The 12,797-nt window shown below is 35.1% G+C and overlaps 1 protein-coding gene across 2 annotated transcripts in view; it reads right to left on the reverse strand.

The window, feature by feature from the left end:
• Positions 1-12,797, reverse strand: part of FRS2 (fibroblast growth factor receptor substrate 2) — a 97,817-nt gene that overhangs the window by 17,044 nt on the left and 67,976 nt on the right. Inside the window, exon 4 of one of the 2 annotated variants that reach the window (XM_037514005.2) lies at positions 7,552-7,655. The exons of the other annotated variant lie outside the window; for it this stretch is intronic. The gene's annotated coding sequence lies outside the window, so the exon portion shown is untranslated. The remainder of the gene's footprint in view (positions 1-7,551; positions 7,656-12,797) is intronic. 2 annotated transcript variants of the gene reach the window in all.

The following is a 12,797-nucleotide window of genomic DNA, read 5'->3' on the forward strand; positions in this document are numbered from 1 at the left end:
TATCAGTTATTAGAGAAAAGTTGGTATGAACAAACATGCTGTACAGTCACAAAATCATAATATTTTAAATTGTAGCAATAAATTATAGTCTAGGGTTACAAGAGTTAGAAGAGAGTTTAATATATTTTTAGAAATTTTTTGGTCAATTTAGTAACTTTTTATAACAGAAAAAAAATCAACCTCAAACACAGGCACTAAAATTTACTGAATAGTTACACTAAATCAAGCATTATGTTACAAATGAGAAATAAGTCTCATTTTAATCTATATATTAACTGGAGTTAACAAATATGACTGACATCTAAAATGAACATTTTCAAAAACCATGTGCACACACACATTCAAAACTTTCAAGTCTCAATTTCTAACTCATCTGTAAAATCAGCGGTCAGTCAGGTGTTTGCTTATGCCCCCCATGAGGTGCAGCTACAACCCCCATGTTAGGGTGTACAGCAACCCAGTGCCTCCTTCTTAGCATACCTTCTGTTCTATAAAAGTTTTAGCATGTATCATGCTTTGCTTCTGGGCTTGTAAAACTGTCCAGCTAGTTCTAACATAAACCATTACTCTTATAGAATACATATTGTTTGCCCATCTCTTTTTCTAAGAGATTTTAGCCAATTAACTCAGGAAAATCATCCTTCCTTTACTAATTTCTCTCACAAACATTTGTTAACCTCCATCCCGAAATGAGTTTAATCATAATGTAATTTAGAGAAGCATAATTTGTCTATAAGCCTATGTCAAGGAAAAGCCATATGGCTTGAAATGAAGTTAAACACATTAAAGAGTCAGTAAACCAACCAAAACAATTCTTGAAAATATTTTTAAACCTCCATTAGAGTAACTGGAACACTTTTATTGTCCCATTTTTAGGCTTTCTTTTTTATCTTTTCCCAATTTTTTACTGTGACAAAATACACATTAACATGAAATTTACAATTTTATCCATTTTTAAGTGTACAGTTCGGTAGTGTTAAATATATTCAACAATGTTGTGCGACCAATCTCCAGAACTTTTTTCATATTGCAAAAGCAACTCTGTACCCATCAGACAACTCTTTCTCTTTTTCCTTTCCCTCTCCTGGCAACCCCCATTCTTACTGCATTTAGAAAGTAGTCACTCTTGATACCTCATAAGTGAAACACAGTATTTATCTTTTTGTTCTTGGCTTATTCACTTTAGCATAAAAATTTCATCCACATCATAACATATATCAGAATTGCTTTCCTTTTAAGTAATAATCCATTTTATGTATATGCCATAGTTTGTTTATTCATTCATTTGTTGGTAACATCTGTCCACCTTTTGGCTATTGTGAATGATTCTGTTATGAAATGTTCAAATATTTCAAGATCCTGCTTTCAACTCTTCTGGATATACACCCAGAAGTGGTATTTGGTGGATCACATGATAATCCTATTTTTAATTTCTTGAGGCACTACCATATTATTTTCCACAGTGGTACCATTCATGACCCTGCCAGCAATGTACAAGGGTTCCAATTTCTCCTCATCCTCACCAACACTCATTGTTGTTGTTTTAAATATTAGCCATATTAATGGATGTTAGGTGGTATCACAATGCAGTTCTGACTTACATTTTCCTACTGGTGGTGATGAGCATTTTTTCAGTGTGTGCTATGCAAGTGTCATTAGTATACCTTCTTTCAAAAAGCATCTATTCAAGTCCTTATTTTATTTTTGACTCAGGCTATTATTTTGTTGTTCAGTTTCAGGAGTTCACTATATATTCTGGGAATTAATCTTTTATCAAATACACAGTTTGCAAATGTTTTATCCCATTATGTGGGTTTTGGCCTTTTTTTTTTTTTTTTTTTTTTTTTTACTGTTGAAAGTATCTCTTGATAAACAATTTTTTTCATTAAGTATAATTTATTTTTGCTTTGTTTTGTCTATACTGCCTAGTCCAATGTCATGAAAGTTTTGCCCTATGCTTGTTTTCTTCTAAGAATTTTATTTCTTTATGCCTTATATTTAGATCTTTGGTACACGTTGATTTAATTTTTTTATGTGGTGTTAAATAAGGATTCAACTTCATTCTTTTGCATGCAGAAACAATTTGTGGGAAAAACTGTCCTTTCCCCATTGGATGGTCATGGCATCCCAGTCAAAATTTGAAATATCTCTGTGACAGTTTACTTCAGAGTTCCCTATTCTATTCCTCCGGTATATGTGTTTGTGATCGCACCACACAATTTTTATTACTGTGACTTTGCAGTTTTTGAAGTCAGGAAGTGTGAATTGTCCATTTTTGGTTTTTCCAGATTGCTTTGGCTATTCAGGTCTTCAGATTCCATATGAATTTTATGATACATTTCTATTTCTGAGAAGTCATTGGGATTTTAATAGGGATTGCATTCAATCTGTACATTTCTTTGGATCGTAGTGACATTTTAACAAGACTATATCTTCCAATCCATAAATATGACATACATTTACTTGTCTTCTTTAATTTCCTTCAACAATGCTTTATAGTTACTATTGCTAAAGTCTTTACCTTTTTGGTTAATTCCTTAGTATTTTATTTCTTTGTTGTTAAACATGGAATTTTTTTTAAAGATTTATCTATTTATACATACAAGAACTGAGGTACAGGCCAGGTTGCGGGAGGAGTGAGAGGATTCACCAGAGACAGAGCGGGAAGCAGAACAGGCAGATGGACCAAAAACACTGCTGAGGGGAGCAGCAGGAGGAGAGGTCTGCCGCGCCATGTGGGTCTCTCCCTGACCGACCAGGAATCAAACCCGCGCTGCAGAGGCTTCGGACAGCTTCACAGTGCTGCGCTCAAACTGCTGCGCCACTAGGGAGGCCTAAACATAGAATTTTTTTCAACATCCTTTTCAAATTATTGTTAGTGTATGTAACTAATTTTCAAATGTTATTTTGCTAAATTTAGTTTTTTGTACAATCTTGAATTTTCTTCATATAAGATTAGGTCATCTGTGAAAAAAGAAAAACTGACTTCCTTTGACATGATCACGTGGATTTATTCCTGGGAATCGAGGATGATACAACATATAAAAATCAGTCACTGCAAAAGATCACATGAAAAGAATAAAGTTCAAAATAAGACCACATGACATCTAGAATGATGCAAGAAAAAGCTTTTAACAGATATCAACAACTTAGTACTGGAAGTTCTAACTAGAGTCATTAGGCAAAAAACAGAAAAGGCATCCAAGTTGGAAAAGATCCTGGTATATATGCAGCTGAATTTGGTTTGCTAGTGTTTTGTTGAGAATTTTTACATCAATGTTCATAAGGCATAAAGGTATAGACTTCTTTTCTTACAGTATTTTTGTATCTTGTTTTGCTTGGCTCAAAGAATAGAGTTAGGAAGTACTCCCTACTCCTCAGTTTTTTGGAAAAGTTTGAGAAGGATTAGTATTAGTTCTTTAAATGTTTGGAAGAATTCACGGATGAAATAGTCAAGGTCCAGGGCTTCCCTAGTGGCCAAGGGGTTAAACACCACACTGTGGCACTATGAAGCAATCCGCAGCCTCTGCAGCACAAGTTTGATGCCAGGGCTGGCCAGGGAGCAATCCATATGGCGAAGCAGACCTCTCCTGTTTTGCCCACTGCTCCTCTCAGCAGTGCATTTCAGTCAGTCTGCCTGTTCAGTCTAGTTATTTACATTCTGTCTGGTTAATCTGTATCTATTACTCTAAGTAGAGTACTGAAGTCTCCAACATTACTGCAAAACTATTTTTCCTTTCAATTCTGTCAGGTTTTGCTTCATACATTTTCATGATCTGTCATTAGGTATGTAAATGCTTATAACTGTTTAATCTTCTTGTTCTATTAAATATGTTATAACCTTGTAACCTTTTAAAATTCAAAGTCTATTTTGTTTGGTATTAGTATAGCCATCTCTTCCCTGCCCTCTTCTGGTTACTATTTGCATGTCATACATTTTTCCATCTTTTCACTTTCAATCTCAAGTGAGTCTCTTGTAAAAAACAGCATGTAGCTGGATCAAGTATTTTTATCCATTCTGCCAATCTTTGTGTTTTTATTTTGTTTTTTAAAGATTTAATTATTTATGCATACCAGAACTGGGGTACAGTCCAGAGGTAAGGAGGGTGAAAGGATTCACCAGAGACAGAGTGGGGACCAGAATAGGCAGACTGACTGAAATACACTGCTGAGAGGAACAGCGGGCGAGACAAGGAGAGGTCTGCTGTGCCATGTGGGTTGCTCCCTGGCCAGCCGGGGATTGAACTCGTGCTGCAGTGGCTGGAGACAGCTTGACAGTGCCGCCACCAGGGAGGCCCAGATATAGGATTCTTGATTGACATTTTCTTTTAGCATTTTTAATATATCAATCCTCAGTCATCTGGCCTTCAAAGTTTCTGATAAGCAATCTGCTGAGAATCTTATTGAGGACTTGCTTTATATGATGATTCATTTAGTTTGATGCTTTCAATTACTTGTCTTTGGCTTTTGGAAGTTTGATATATTCCTGTCTTTCACCAAATTTGAGAAATTTTCAGCCAATAGTTCTTCAGATATTCTCTTATTCTTATTTTTTCTCGTGCAGGATTCCCACAATGAGTATATTGGTCTGCTTACTGATTTCCCAAGGGTCCCTTAGACTGTGGGAAGATTTCTTCAGTCTTCATTCTGTAATTCTGTTTCCCACATAGTTTTACTGTCCTATCATCAAGTTCACTGATTTCTTTGCTTTGTGTGCTCACATTTGCCTTTGACTCCTTATATTTTCATTTTAGTTACTTTACTTTTTACCTCTAGAATTTCTATTTGGTTTCATTTTCTTTTTAGGTTTTCTATTTACTATTATATCCATTTTGTTCTTTCCTTTCCATATCTTCCTTTAGTTCTTTAAGCATCTTTAAGACAGTTCTCTTAAAGTCTTTATCTAATGTATCCACCACTAGGCTTTCCTCAGGGGCAGTTTCTGTTGATTTTTTTCCTTTGAATGGGCCATACTTTCCTGCTTCTTTATATGCTTTGTGATTGTTATGATGTAAAAAAACGAGACACTTGAATCTAATGATGTGATAACTTTGAAAATAAGCTTCCCTCCCTCCCTGGGGTTTGCTGTTTTTTATTATTAGGTTTTTTTGTTTGTTTGATTGCTGTAGCCTGCCTTTGAGCCAAGGGTCAACAAGAGGTATAAGCTCAAGGTCTAAGGTCTTTTCTGAGCCTTTACTTGGATATCCATGGTCAATTTCTAATTTTTACCAATATATGCAATTGTTTAATACCCTAATCTTGGATATCTGGCTTTAAATCTCCTGGAAGTCACTTCAGTTGGAGAGACTTACAACATGGAGGGAGATGCAACATCTTTGGCTCCATGGCTTCTTTTCTATAGAAAGCAACAATCAGTAATCCCAGCACAGATCCCTGATATTTGGAAGACCAGGTTATTTCATGCCTACTCTGATTCTCACAAGCTGCACACATGCTGCATGTGATTAGGAGGAGGAGAGATGGGTATCTGGTACAGTGCTAAGAGCTATAATTGGCCAAATTAACCAAGTCTTCCCCTGGCAGTTGCAAGTCTTTAATAACCTCAGAGTTCCAAAATACTGAGTCTCTCAAGCACAACTGTTGTTTAGGTGGAGAGACAGATTCCTGATCCTTTCTAGCTAGACCATCTTCCCCAAATCCTCTCTAGATCTCTTTTTGAGGAGCAACATATATTCAGTTTTATTATACTGATTATTAACACTATCAAAGTATTTTGGAGTTTTTGTTTGCTTTTACTGCTTCTTCAATGCAAATATCTAGCATATTAGCTGTATCAAAGACTGAAAGGCTTTATGTGACCCATTTACAGGACAGTTTCTACAAGAAACACATTCTGGATGTCAAGCAACAAATAAACACAGCACTCTTAGAATTAACAAAATCCAATGGATTAGGGGTTCCCTGCCTTTGACTCTGGAACATAGCAGTCTTAATTAAATTCTTCATGATGTCTTAACCACCTTTGGCTTCTTACCATTAATGAAAGACTTAGAACCAAGAGGTGACTGGGAGATAGTAAGAGGGAAGAGGTAACTATAGTCACTCTATGGAACTATAATCATGTAAAATGGACATCTTTCTATAAAAAAGGGATACATATTAATATCAACTATGATTCTATAATCAAGAATATGATGATTAAGAAGCTAAAAATTATACTAAATACTGTAACACCTTATTACTATTTTTTACTATACCAAAGCCCTACTACATGTCAGACATAGATTCAATGGATAATCTAATCCATACAATCACCCTATGCTGTAGGTATTAATATTTCTGTGTTCCAAATGAAGAAAGCAAGGTTTGAAGAGGTTAGGTAGCTTTCCCAAGGTCAATAGCTGATCACAGAAAAAGACAGAATTAAATCCACACCTCACTCTAAACCCCACATTGTTAGTAATTAATAGATTTAAAACACTGTCTAGCATACAGTAAGCACTCAGTAAAGGTTAGCTATTGTAATAACAACTGTAATTTATTATAAAACAATGTTGTATGCCTTTGATAATCAGTCAAACTTTCTGTGTCCAAATTTCCTCATTTGTAAGATTAGGGTACCTATTTCACAGCATAATTACGAAAACCAAGCAAATTCTGGCTATAAAGACATTTGAAAAAATAAACGGTATTTAAAAAACTACGGCATTATTATATCACTGCTACCGGTAAAATCCTCTCTTTTGTATCACAAAGAAGGTTTTTGCATTGTCAGCACTGAAGCCTAGAATTTAGGCACTATCCTCCTAACAAGAGTTACATTAATAAATTTAGTAAAGCTGTCCTAAATTATTCCAATGATTCTTGCAAAACGATAAGCAAAGAACACTGAACTCTATTCACAAGAGTGATTATAAATTTGTTGCTTATGAAGGTATATTTGCTCTTTCAGTTCACTATCACTAAGGGTGAATTTGGCTTATACTACAGTAGTTCTGTTCAAATATAGTCAGGACAGACTATCTATAGTTAGAAGCATGGTAACATAACTCTTAATTTTGGGTATAGCTAACTGCTGCATTTAATTACATTAAAACAATCAAGAAAAAGGCATTCAAAAACCTTGTTGTTTTGTGCCAATGTTGTGGCTGGTTGTTTTTAGACTATTGGGTACATCTCTTTTTATTGATATGCATTAGTTTTCAGTCTATTCTTAACACAGATAAGGATTTTTTTTTTTTAACATTATTCTAAGAAAGAGGACCTTGGGGAAAAAAGAAAGGAGAAAGACTCTTAGTATATCCTGCTGGTCACCTAACCAGGACCATTCTGTGAAAAGGACATCTGTAACATAGTTTTCTTGTTAGCTGAAAATTTTCACATGTACATGCAAAACCAAGAGTACTCAAGTATTTTTTAGCATCTATCTATGTATATGGTATCTGCATATCCTAAGCAGATTTTTTTTTCTTTCAGGTTTTTCATTCTACTAAGGACAATGTACTTGAGCCACTTTACAATTCATAACCTTCCATCCACCACCACCACCCTTTTTTAATAATGCTCCAAAAAATCAATTACATTACTTACAAATCACTTCAATATCTGGTACTTTATTTTCTGGAAACTCTTTATGGCTAATCTAAAGTCCTTGTACTGCAATTTAAACCAGATTCCTCTCATTTCTGTTTTCTCTGTAAGAGACAAGTAAAACCAGGATGATCAAGACATTAAACACATCTTCTGTAAATTTAAACTGCCATAAATTCACTTTCCTATGGGTAAATCTAAAATATTAAGTAACATTTCTTTAAGACAGTTTTTTTTTATTAAGTGAATAAACAAGTAACTTAGTGGAGAAAAATGATTTGTAAAGTTATCATTATTAAGGAGAAAATAAAAAATGAGTTCATGCATTTCTCTATCCACACACTGATGCACTCAGCAAATATTTTCTGAGCACCAAGTCTGTTTTTCCAGGCATTGTATTAAATGCCAGAAATAAAGATAATACTCACAGTCCTTGAATTAAAAGGAGTTTAATGGTTAGTAAGGGAGACAGACAAGAAAATGAGTAAGTAGCAAAGTTGCACACCCATGCACTGGTGCCACCAGAATATTTAACTCAGAGCAAAAGCAAAGACAAGAGAGGCAAGGGAAACTTGCTGGGAAAGGTGATCCCTAAGTTGAGGCCTAAAAGACAGTTAGCAGGTCTAAAAACAGCAGTTAGCCAGGGCAAAAGCAATCCAAATCCAGGAGAGAGTAAACAGCGCACAGAAGCCTAAAGGAACATGGCCTGCTCCAGAAGCAGCAACCAATTCCTTCTAGTTGGATAGTAGAGCATGCATGGGGAACATCAGGAGGCAGGCAAGACAGGAGCAAGCTACTTTATGAAGGAAAAGTTTACACTATTGAGGGCAGTTTGCATTTTTCCTTCCAATCTTAAAGATATCATTAAAGTTCTATCAAAATACATCACTATATCACAGAAAATATACAAAGGAGAATTTCTAGGTATTTTTTTATAACTTCCAATTTTTAAGAATAAAAATAATGGGATTTTACTCTCTATTATGCCCAATATCTAACTGTAAATCACAGCATCCATCTATAAGCATTCTCCCAACAGTACTGAACCTGTAGTGAATGTCATTGTAGAGTAAAAGCCTTGAAACTCAGATTCAACCTTCCAGATCCATAAAATGTCATCTACTCTAGATGTATTTTACACTGTATTTTACACTGAATTTGACCAAGTCATTTTTAATCATACATTTTCAGATGGTAGGGACAGAAATACAAGTCTGTATTATCTGTATCTTTATCAACTACCTATCTATCAACAATTGTGTGTATCTAGCAAATGCCATTTAGAAATGATTCTACAATGGCTTGCTACCAATAAAACAATAAAAAGTTAAAATAGATGATACAAAATATAACCTCTACCTTTAATAATAGTGGTCATCATTTAATTCTGAAATCATCTATAACCTTGAAACACACTTATACCAGAAACACTGGTGATGAAATTTATACAATTAAATCTGAGTGCCCATAATCTCTGCCCTAAGCCATAAAAACACACCTACAGATGTGCAAACCCAGCACATGAGTCACTGTTTTAGCTAATAATGTAATCAGCACCAGTGGCAACAATCCCAGCACCTTCAATCACAGGAAAAAATATCATCAGCCTTGGGAACTCTCAAAGAAACCCTTACTTTAGTGTTTTATGTTGCAATATATTATACAAAGATATCAAATACTGTGCTCCAGCAACATCAAAGCGATGAAAATTCTGTATGACAAATCACATAGCTCTCTCCAACTAAAAATTCACAGATTGCATCACAGAAAGAAGACATGTGATTGCAAAGTAACAGTAACAGTGTATAGGCATTCTCCAGAAAGAATTCATCAATAACTCTCAAAATTGGAATGAACATATTTTATCTTATTGAGATAGTACATCCAATTTTCTGCATATTGTAAATAAGAATTCCATGTTTGTATTTTTCAACCCAGTTGATTCTTATAACTGTGTCAAATTAACAAATTACTGTTTAACCCTCATAATCGACCTCTAGCATAGACTAATAAACACTAGTCTGCTAGCAGGGATTGAACTCTAAGTATGATAAATATTAACTTATGAGGTTTTATTAAACTGAACAACAGTAGTAGGTAAAGCAAGTATGAATTTTACAATATTTTTCTTACTGTGGCATACCTAATAGCTATTAAAAAGCACTTGGCTTTATGGCTTTATTTAAACTTCAAAACAACAAAACACTAAATTCAACACTACACTACAAAGTTCATGTTAAACAAACATAAAAAATTGTTCAAATCGATCAAGCTATAAACATCAATAAAAGACATGCAAGAAAATCTCTACATAGTTTCACTTTTTTATTAATAAGCTTAACCTAGAACTAAATAACATTAAGGAAAGATAAAAGTAAATAAAAGGGTAACTTTCCAAACTAAATATACAGATGTATACGTAGAACATACCATTAATTTTCATAATAACTCAGAAGATTATCATGCTATTTACTAGGCTCATATTAAAAACCTATATACTGGCTATGTGTTTATAAAATGTATACACACACACACACACACACACACACACACACACACACAGAGTCTCTCTCTCTTTCTTTCTCTCTCTACTCAAAATAAGCCAGATGCCAAGCAACTCCAAATAACCCTTAAAGCAAACTGCTTCATGAATAGCTCATCAGTTTCTGCATTTAACTCAATCTAAATGCTCTTAAACATATTCTGAAAGGAAAATATACTTGATTATTTATTTTCTACTTTTAGAGCAATGCATTCAAATTTACTATTATAAGTAGCATTTAAACACATCCGATTCAAATATACTAGTAATAAAAACATTTGATGTGTTTTCGAACATTCTCCCCCCCACTACAAAATGGCAACAACAAAAAGTTAACCAGAAATATTTACAACAGAGTATATCTATCCCTTTGATTAACTTTTAAAACATTAGACATAAATAAGCATTATTTAAAGCATGACAAAGAAAAATGTTCAGGGTATAAAGTTCAGGAGAAAAAAAAGAAAACTATTCTTTTAAAATGCAATCCAGGGGGCCTCCCCCGTGGCGCAGCGGTTGAGCGCTGGGCTGCGAAGCTGCCCGCAGCCTCTGCAGCACCAGTTCGATCCCTGGCTGGCCGGCGAGGGTCCCACATGGCGTGCAGACCTCTCCTGCGGCCTGCTGCTCCCCTCAGCAGTGTCTTCTGTCTGTCTGCCTGTTCTGCTCCCCACTCTGACTCTGGTGAATTCTCTTACCATCCCGCGCTTCTGACTGTACCCAGTGCTTGTATAAATAAATAAATAAATCTTTTAAAACAAACAAACAAACAAATAAATAAAATGCAATCCAGTATCCTAGATTGGATCTTGAAATGGAAAAAAAAGACACTAGTGGAAAAACTGGGGGAGTCCAAATCAAGTCTGTAGTTTAGTGACAAGTATTAAACCAGTGTTAATTTCTCAGCCTTGACAAATGTACCATAGTTACACAAGATTAACATTAGGAGAAGCTGGGTAAAGGGTATATGATAATCTCTTGAACTTTTTTTTGTCTTTTCTGTGCTTCTAAAATTGTTCTGGAAAAAAAGTTTATTTTTAAAATTACTCTTCAGCATATGCGTTGTTTATAATCAACAATAAATTAGCTGAAGAATATACAAATCAATACTTGATTATAGCCTTCTTCGGAAAAGACAGAAAAGTTAGAAAGGCCCACGAAGAGCCCAAAGGCAGACTACATACAAAACAGGTTAGGGCAGACTGGGAAGAACACAGTGGCCAAGGGAAACTGCCAGCAGAATTTAAGTAGGCAAAACCTAATTAGAAAATGCTGAACACTTGCCAATACCAGAACTTAACATCCACTCTTAGGCTGAAGGTGCTCATAGCCAACAAAATTATGCTCAGAATTCACATGTCTCAGGGGAATGTCCTGAAAGGCACCCTAATTCTAAGAATTTATGGAGATACACAGCCTGGATTTATTCCAAATAAAAATAATGCAGTTTGGACATCTGGTGTACAACCACCCACGGAGAGCTTCTAGAAACACTCTTAGTACTAAGATGTGTTTTCTAAGTTTTTCTCCCCAAGGCTTTAAAGTGGTATCCTAGTGCAATATATTTAGCAACACAGGTAGAACTGTCAGGGTCCAGTGATCACTGGGATTTTGGAATCAAATCCTATTTTAGATGTCTGATAATATCAAAAATAATTTTTTTCTGATACTTTAAGGGCAAAATATGTTCAACAACTCCAATAAGCCATTTTGTATGTTTATAAAAGTGTCAGTAAAATCAGACAAATGCATTTGATAAGCAGTCTTTTCTAAGCAATAATCAGGGTGATATATCTGTATCAGGCTGTCTGCCCCTCCCAAACTGGCAAACTCTTGCCAGTTCCAGGTTTTGAATTTTTTTTTAAACCTTTGATTTTGGTCACCTTGGTTCACAGCAGATAACACACAGCAGGCCCTAGACATGTCATTTAAAACATGTGCTCTTTTTTCTTTTTTCTTTTGACTCTTCACGAACTCTATAATCAGATACTCACACCTATTGAGAATAGATGCAAAATAAGGCCCTATACTCAGACACATAGGAATAATTTATGTTAAAGTATATGTTCTTTATCATGTATTAGTACAGCTGAATCATATGAGTCACAACAGCAGTTTTAAGAATCAAAAGTCCTTTTTGCTTATATTCCAGTTCTTGGTCATTTTTTAAAAAGTGGAACTATCAAAAAAGTGATCCTCAGGTATGGTGGCCAATATTGCTATTCTTATTGTTATTCTTTTGAATACTAACAGATATACAATATACTGTGTTTCATTAAAGCTAAGACAAATTGATTTTACTCATTATACACCAATGAGGAAAAAAAAAAGCTGTCAACTAAACTATGTCATGCCAGTAATTACAAGGTACACCCTAAATTTAGTGAATAAAATTGGAAAATGTCTCCTAAAATCATTAAAATGTAGTATACAGTCACTGAAAACCATCAACTCATTTTTAACACTAAAGAAAGCGTGTTTAAGATATTTTCTCAGGCCTCCTGAGAAACACTGTGGCGCAGTGTTTGAGCACTGGGCTGCGAAAGCTGCCCGCAGCCTCTGCAGCACCGGTTCAATCCCCGGTGCAGGCGAGGGTCCCACATGGCATGACAGATCTCTCCTGCCATGCCCGCTGCTCACCTCAGCAGTGTATTTCGTCAGTCTGCCTGTTCTGTTCCCTGCTCTGGCTCTGGTGAATTCTCTCACC

Source organism: Talpa occidentalis, unplaced genomic scaffold (assembly GCF_014898055.3).
Source record: "Talpa occidentalis isolate TD23 unplaced genomic scaffold, MPIMG_talOcc4v2.1 talOcc4.16, whole genome shotgun sequence".
NCBI lineage: Eukaryota > Metazoa > Chordata > Mammalia > Eulipotyphla > Talpidae > Talpa > Talpa occidentalis.